The sequence below is a fragment of the Hibiscus syriacus genome, unplaced genomic scaffold (genome assembly GCF_006381635.1).
Source record: "Hibiscus syriacus cultivar Baekdansim isolate YM2019G1 unplaced genomic scaffold, ASM638163v2 tig00112429_pilon, whole genome shotgun sequence".
Taxonomy (NCBI): domain Eukaryota; kingdom Viridiplantae; phylum Streptophyta; class Magnoliopsida; order Malvales; family Malvaceae; genus Hibiscus; species Hibiscus syriacus.
Window position 1 is genome coordinate 179,466 of NW_024063330.1, and position 9,127 is coordinate 188,592.

At 32.3% G+C, this 9,127-nt stretch overlaps 1 pseudogene; it reads left to right on the plus strand.

The window, feature by feature from the left end:
- Positions 1-705: 705 nt before the first annotated feature.
- LOC120179565 lies at positions 706-2,670 on the plus strand (annotated as a pseudogene).
- Positions 2,671-9,127: the final 6,457 nt, after the last annotated feature.

Sequence of the window (9,127 nt, forward strand, 5' to 3'; positions counted from 1 at the left end):
AGGTTAAAAAATAATATTATTATAAAAATATAATTATTTAAAATAATTTTTAATTTTGAGTTATTAAAAAATTTATATATTGAAAAATAATATCTTTATCCGCTTGAGACCATAATATTATTTTTTTCCTTATTATATTATATTTTATATAAATAAATATGACACTTGTGAAGATTATTTATAAATTTAATATACTAATTATATTAGTTATATAGTTGAATTTTCATTTAAATATTTATAATTTAATATTAAAATTTAACTTAAAAAAACATATGTATCAACGATAATTTAGTAAAATATGCATCCAAGTAATTTGTATTACTCTAACCGAATGTTGTCATCTAACAAACCAAGCAAAGTAATACAACATTCTCATAAAGATGTTGCATTTCAGTAATATTATTCCCGAAGAAAATATTATATTCTGTGAACCAAACATTCCTTAGTGTCACGTATATTCATAACATAATTTTTTTATACTTGGATGGGTACAATCAATAAAATTGATAATTAATCGAATAAAATTTATTTTTAGTGTAACTTGATACGTCACTGAAAGTATGCTATCGGAGTTATTCAATGTAAAATTATATTTAAAAATAATGAAGGCTTGTTGTTTTGGCATAGTGGTATTAATATAGTTTTGGCATTGTTGGTTTGAATTCGAATTATTTTTAAGATATTAAGGGTCATCGGATCCCATCGATGGAACCGTCGTCATCTGTTCCGTTTAAAAGGGCTCGGCCTTCTGGCTGCGGAGACCGAGCACCCTCGACGGTTGCACCGTGGACCTCAGCAAATGCAGGGACTATCATCGACGTCTTAAAGTATGTGAAGTTCATTCTAAAACACCAAAAGTTACAATAAGGGGTCAAGAGCAACGATTTTGCCAGCAATGCAACAGGTAAATCAAATTAATAAAATGTTCTGATGTGCTTCGGTCCATTTTGGTGGCATATAATTTCATTTGATAATATGATCAAGTGCTTGCTTAGTTTCTGGTGAATGCATCCTAGTAGGTTTCTTTCTTTGGTGGAGTTCGATGATGGAAAACGAAGTTGCAGGAAACGGCTCGACGGACGTAACCGAAGACGGAGAAGACCGCAACCCGATTATCTGTCTGTTAATCCAGGAAGATGTCTTTCCAACCTCTAAGGTTTGCAAATTTGCATGGATTTTTTATCTTCAGATCAGAAAATGTAGTAGTTTGTATGCATTGGTATAAATTAGACTCTGCTGCAGGTTTTAGACACATACAGTTCAATAGCCACCAAGTGTTTACCCCTACCGCCATAACCTCTTCTTGGTTGGGGACCGTCAGAGCAGAAACCGATATAAGCACGGAACCGGAGATAAACTTCGGCAACCTAAACGGTTCCCTCCGTGGATCCTTACCTCTAGGGATGGCAAACGGGTACAGTTTCGTGGATTCCGCACTGCATCCGCTCCAATTGGAGCGGGGATGGGTATAAATTTAGCGGGTAGTGGGCAAGTGTGGATTTATAAAGTGGTACCCGTCGTGGGTGGTGGGCGGGTAATGAGTTTGAGACATTACCCGCCCCGCATCCGCCCCGCATCCGCCCGCCCCACATCCATCCACCCAGCTAAATATCTATTAAATTTTGGACCATTATGAATTTAGGTGTAATTTTAGAGACTAATTTATAAATGTTAATATTGAATAATATATAACATATAATTTATCCAAATATTAAGAATATTTAGTCTCTAATCTGATCTTTAATTAGAGAAATATTCGGCTCTTTGATTAAACTCATAATCCCACTAACCACGTCACTTTCCATGTTCTTTAGCTCATGTTGCCCATCCAAACACAAATTAATCGTACTATAATCATTAACATCAAAAGCATCAGTTTCCATGTTCTTTAGCCCCTCAAAACCCATATTAGGCGCACTATGAGCATTAACATCGAAAGCAACACAACAATCCAGCTTTGCGACTGTATGCTCCCTACAATCTGTCTCCATAACATTCGTAGAGCTACTCCTCTGACAAATTGAAGCATGCGCTGCTACCTCATCACGAACTGTCTGAGAATCAACTCCAACATCCTATTAGTTTTCTATCAGGCGGGTCTAGATAGGTATGTCGCTAGTGGGTAGTGGGTGTGGGGATAGATTTGAAAATGTATCTGCGTGGGCGGGTGTGAATTTGAAAATTTGTACCCACCATAGATGGTGGACGGGTGGTGGATTAAAAAATATTAGGTGGGTATGGGGATGGGAGAGGGGGTATCCGCACCCGACCCGCCCGTTTGCCATGCCTACTTACCTCACAACTACAGAGGAGAATTGCAGTTCTCGTTCTTACGAACCTCTTCTATTCGCCAACCGATTCTCGATGCCAATCCTTCATCGAGCAACGGTGGCAGCCGTGCTCGCTCTCTTCTGTCGTTGCAGCTGGCTGAGGCTGGGGAGATCGGTTTAAGCCCCACGGTGCAATCTGGCACAACATCCTCAATCCCAAACTTGCGATTTTCTAGTCTGCCAATGGAGGGTCATGAACAAGTGGGAACAATAATAGCCACCAATGACAGTAGTAACACCAACCTCCATGGAAACGAAATGTTTCGAACTCGGCGGCCGGACTCGTTATCCACAACCGGGACTCGCCACACACAGTCCTCATGGGAGTAACATTCGCCATTTCCATCCATTTACCCTTTGAATAGATTGGTTCAGTAAAGATGTAGACATGCCTATAAACATTCCTCAAGGGTATTTCTAATACATAAAATGGTGTATTCATGTGAGCTAGAGTCGAACCGGTTTGTTTAACCATAAAGAGATCAAAATAATTGGTCCATACTAGATGAACCTCTGTCCATTAGCCACTTTAATGATGATTATCTTACCTACTTCCTCTCCTTTAAATGGACAATTAGTCAAACTTGCCAACCAAGCAGGATTCAATAACGTTTCTTAATTTCCAATGGGATACTATCACATTTGGTATATGCATTTTCTTAAAAATATCTAATGCATTACTTATACTTTTAAAAAAATTAAATATGGTACTTATATTTTGTCGAAATATCTAATATGATACATAAATTATTATTCCATATATTATTATGGTTTCATGATTAAAATTGTTAGTGAATATCGTACTAGAATTATTGTTTTATCTATTGTTGTGATACATAGATTAACATTTTTAGTTAATAGTTAGTGTCAAATAACTTTTGGGTAAAGTACATAAATGGTCCCCTACTATACGGTACTGTTTTATTAAGTTTATTGACTATTAAAAGTTATAAAATTATTTTCCGAATATGGAATGTTGTTTCGGTAAGTCTCTCAACTATGAAAAATTATAAGATGGTCACATGACTATTCATTATGTTCTAGACGTGTCCTTTTCCTTTAAAAAAATGGTGGTTGTTTAAGTTGGACTTTATCATGATGAATAAGATATGATAATCATTTGAACAAGATTTTATCATATCACATTCAACACATTAAAGTTTAGCTCGTACTATAATTCATTTTTTAACGGAAAATGACGAGTTTGGAATATAATGAATAGTCGGGTGATCAATTTGTAGCTTTTAATAGTCGAGAGACTCAACAAAGTAATACTTTATAGTCGAATGATCATTTTATAACGTTTAATAGTTGAAGGAATTAATAAAGCAATATCCTATAATCGAGAGACCATTTGTGTTCTTTACCCATAATTTTTTATTCCATGATCATATTTATGATTTAAAAATAATAAATTGTAAAATAAATCATATTATATATTTAAATAAGATACAAGATATTGTCCCCTTATTGTTTGATAACTACATAAACTTTGAGAATTCAAAATAGGTAATTAAAAGTAATTATCAAAATCTGATTCACCGATTGTTTAATTTGGATCGAGTATTACTTGGTTTATTATATGACAAATATTTTATTCTTATTTTCTTTATTCACAGTGTCAGAATTCAAACATCTGATATTATTTAAAAAAAATAACGTCTCATTTCACTAAATCAACTAATAGTTGGTGAAGCAAAACAAAAAAATTTAATGGTATAAATAAAAACACATACAATGTAGAGAGTAATCTTTTTGATATAGTAGTTTAGTACCTAAATTACATGTTTAATATTTAAACTATTAGTTTTAATCTATTTTAATACATAAACTGTCATTTTTTAAAATCATACCTAATATTTATTTTTTATTTCATTTTAGTACTCGTCATTAAAAACTTAACGGGCTGGTTAGTCGTACGATGTGTCTACAATCATCGATCGTCCCATCTGTCAACCAATGAAATCCAAACTTTTCAGCCAATACATTTTCGACCCCTGAACATGATTTCAACCTCTATTTCATCAGGAAACACCTCAATTCCCCAAGTAGACGATGGATCCTTCAGTTAATTCACCATTCTCTCGTGGTTCACCGTTTGGATTGATCACCCATCCACTGGAACTATTCCACCTCAACCTGTTCGTTAAGTTTTTAATGGCGGGATACTAAAATGAAACAAAAACTAAACGTTAGGTGTAGTTTTAAAAAAATTAAAAATTAAGTACTAAAATAGATAAAAATTAATAGCTTAGATACTAAATGTGTGGTTTACCCCAAAAATTATCTATCTAAACATTCAATGGCTCTATTGGTGTTTTTCAACCAAACCAAAGAAGAAACAAAAGACAATTGCTACAAGGTCCCTGCAAAGATTCCAAAGGGTAAACCAATAACTATAACAAGGGAAGCCAGCTGCCCTCTGACGGGACCTGCCGCCCTTTGCCATTTAACCCTTCAACTGACGTGACTTCCACAAGAAGGATTATCCAGATATGGTAAATGGTCCACGTGTCATTATTATCAACGTTGATGGTGTCTGCCCTAAAACGAAATGAAATCTGACATCTGATATCAACTTCGGGGAAAAAACAGGTGAACCGCTGCTTTTCTTTACTTTTATTTTCGGCCATTGGATTTTCAATCACACCTTTGGTCCCCCCCCACCAAGTCACATAAATCCTCGACCAAGTCTCTTCTACTTGCTAGTTTTTGGGGTCTACCATCGTTTCTGGTTTAGGGTTTCGGATTAGGCACAATGCAAAAAATTGTTATTTTGGGTCCTATTATCGTTTCATTCTGGAGCAAAAAATATCTCCATAAATAAAAATTATTAGTTAACACACTATTAAAATTATAAAATATGAGTATTTTTTTAATTTAAAATGAAATGTTGAGGGTTAAAATATCTTAAGAAAAAACAAAGGCCAAAGTTATACTTCTATCAAACGTTAGGGTTTTTTTTCATAAACGTTGGGGGGTTAATTTAGACATTATACCTTCGAATTATTGGCCTCTATCATTCAACATTGTCCGCTCTATTATGAAAACATTATGTCTTATGATTTTATGTTTAATTTTGATTTTCGATCGGTTAGGATACCTGTTGAATTTAATAAATATGGTTTGATTTTTTTCGGGTTTCGATAGTTTCTAAGAAAAATTTAAAAATAATATTTTAATAATTATTTTTAATTAAGTTAACGTTCAATTAATTGATGATATTAATTACGAATGAGTATAAGATATAGATACGATGGTATAAGAACAATTTTTAAATGGTATAAGAACAATTTTTTAAAATTGGGTATATATTATATCAATTCAAATTTTAAAAGGATAAGTTTGGATCGGATTGAGTTATGATTTAGGATTAAAAAGTACTTAGCTGACTCGAAGTGCGTGTTTATATCATATCAAATCGAATCGAGTGTGAATTTTACTCCTAAAATCGGGTCAGGTGTAATCTCTCTAACCAGTATTGATTTTAAGGCGGAGTGGATACTTTTCTCGGATCAAATAGTTTTGGTCAAAAACTCGTCCCAACTCGACCTATGTCTATCCCTGATAAGTGGCGGAGCCACAAGTGGGTGAGGGTGGGCACGTGTCCACCCAGAAATTCGAATTTTCTTCGATTAGTTACTTATTTTACTGATGGTGCTCACCTTGAAACTTTTCGTGCCCACATTGAAATTTGAGTTTTCTTCGATTAGTTACTTGTTTTACGAACGTTGCTCGCCCCAGAATTTTATTTGTACACATCCCATTTAAAAAAAATTTGTTGTTAATATATGTGTGCCGACTCTGAAAAAATATTGAGTCCTAAATCTTGAAATTCATAATCTTAAACTTTAAACAAAATATACGATAATATTAAATTTTCATTCGTAGAATATATTTTTATCAAACGTCACCTGTATATAAGATACCGATCTTAATTTTTCATATTCGGTTAAAAAACATAAAAATTATTATTTTGGTACAAAGAGTCACCCATTGTACTTAATCTTCTTTCTTTTTTATCAGCTCTCTTAATCTTGACTGACAAGAGAAGCTGAAAAGGGTAATGTTTGAGAGTAGTATGCAACAACTAGCAGTTCATATATCTCAACAAATATTCCTTACCTCCTTCTAATTCCATACTACCTTGAACTCACCATTAAAATTTTTGTCTCAACAACTCAAAACACCAACATAAAACTTCTTATAATAAAACTAATAAAATTCGAATTTTCTTCCGTTAGTTACTTATTTTATTGATTGTGCCCACCCTGAAATCTAAATTTTCTTCGATTAATTGTTTATTTTACGGACGGTGTCCACCTTGAAATTTTATTTGTACCCACATTTAAAAATTTTATGTTGTTAACATATATGTGCCCACCTTAAAAAATATTTCTGAATCCGCTGCTGAATACAACTAGATAAAACCAACAACTCAAAGCACAACAAACCCCTCATTTACGTAAACTATATGTTATATGTGCATATATGCATCTTTTTTATTTATTTTTTGTTAATTATATATATAGTGTACACGAATCAACTTATCTCAGTAGTTAAAGGAACATTTGTTTTTCCTAGAGGTCACGGGTTCTAGTACCAACGACTGCAGTAGGGTGATTGAACATTCATTGTCAAATAGTTGAGAGTAATTAGAACAAATACTGCTTTATAATCACCTTAACTTAGTCAAAAAAATTATATATATAGTGTTAATTTAAAATAAATATAATCATTTTTATGATAAATTATAATTATAATGGTTAAAATTATTAATTAAAATATATTGTATTACATTAGATATATACATTTATTGGTTTAAATTCCGTAAAGACAAGGGAACAATGGATAGTCCACACTTCGTGTGGTTTGGTTCAGATCATTGCCCGGATCCGAACATGATCAGGTTGATTTTCAGAAGCCTCTCCACTTCTCCTCTCGACACGTAGCACTGTTCCTTCTCAACTTTTCAACTTCTTTTGTTTATGACTTGTGGGCAAGGTTATGTTGATTCTATTTAATAAGATCAAATTTTAGCACGTGAAATCGGTGATAAAAAATTATTTTTATTTTTTGGGTTTTAAATTCAAATATTATAAATATTTTTGAGTTATTCTATTTAAAGAAATTATAATTATTTTTTGAACCTAATAACATTCATAAAAATTAATTGTTTATGTCGAATAAGACGCTTTACGACAGATTGTTTCGCTACACAATTTTGATTACATCGGTAAACAACATTCTATCAAAAGAGGAGATCTAACTATACGTGACCACCGATAAAGCAATCAGAAAATAAGTGTTGTGATGGTTTTTGTGTTAGAACAAAAAACCATAAGGATCGTACCACAAGAGAAGAGAAAACGCGTGCGACAATAAAAGATAAAAACATATCACAAGGACATAGATTCTTATTTGAAATAAAAAAAAGACTCGATAAAAAAAAGATATATAAAAACAAGAGAACTAATAGTCATCGACGGTCGATAACCGACATTAAGATTGATGCCACCGCCAGTTAAACAAAAATTGAATAGAAAGAAGAAGACGACACAAAAATATTGAAAGAAAAATTAAAAGTATAATTTTTTTAATAGTTTAAAATGATTATAAAGTGGTATATGTTCAAAATATTTATTAGTCATTAACAATGCATACACACTTGTAGATAGGCCTGTAAACGAACCGAAAGCACACGAACGGAGGTATGTTCATGTTCGTTCATTTAATAAATAAACGAACACGAACATAAACGAACAAAATTTTTTTTGTTCATGTTCGTTCATTAAGGAATATAGATTGTTCATGTTCGTTCATTTAATAAATAAAAAAACATAAACGAACAAGAACGGACGAACATAAACGAACACGAACGAACGAACATAAACAAACACAATAAACGGACATAAACGAACAACACAGACAAAAAAACTTATTCGAACACAACAAACGAATGTAAAAAAAAGTAAACAACAAGAATAACAACTTAAAATTCATTAATATAACCTGCAACTTTAGAGTTAATTTGTTCGAATACAACAAAAACATACATAAATCATAAATAAGCTATATGAACATAATAAAGTCTTAAAGTTAATTTGTTCAACAAAAAAATCTTCTTGAAATCCAAACAACTTCAATAATCTTCGTAACATATTCAACTTGCCCTCTGTTCGAACATAAATGAACGAACATATAATCGAACGTTCACGAACGTAAATGAACGAACGAGCCATTTGTTCATGTTCGTTCATTTAATAAATAAACACACATAAACGAACTTTCTGCCGCACGGTTCATGAACGGTTCGTTGAACGTTCAGTTCATTTACAAGCCTATTTGTAGACATAACTCTTCAAATATAAAACCTTTAGCTAGGAAGAATAACATTCATTTTAACCATCAACAATAGTCGATAAATTCATAAATATCAAATTTTAAACTTATTTAAGATTATACGAGCCGAAGAAGTCTACATATCATATAAAAACATTATCCAAAAATATATAATTAAAGCAATGATATATCTGATGAATGCGTTAAATATTATCTCCCAGTTAACCTGTTCGTCCTAGTAATTTAATTTTCACCGTTGGATCATGCATCCAACGACTGACATTAAGTAAACGTACAAAGTTAGGAGCCCTATGTACTATCTTTTTTGCTACAATTTTGTCAACAAAAAACAATAAATAAATCAGAATTTAGATAAACATTTTATTTGTCTCTCTCTTTTGATTTCCATAATAAAAATAATAATTCAAGACTGATTATATCACCCGAGACTCTAA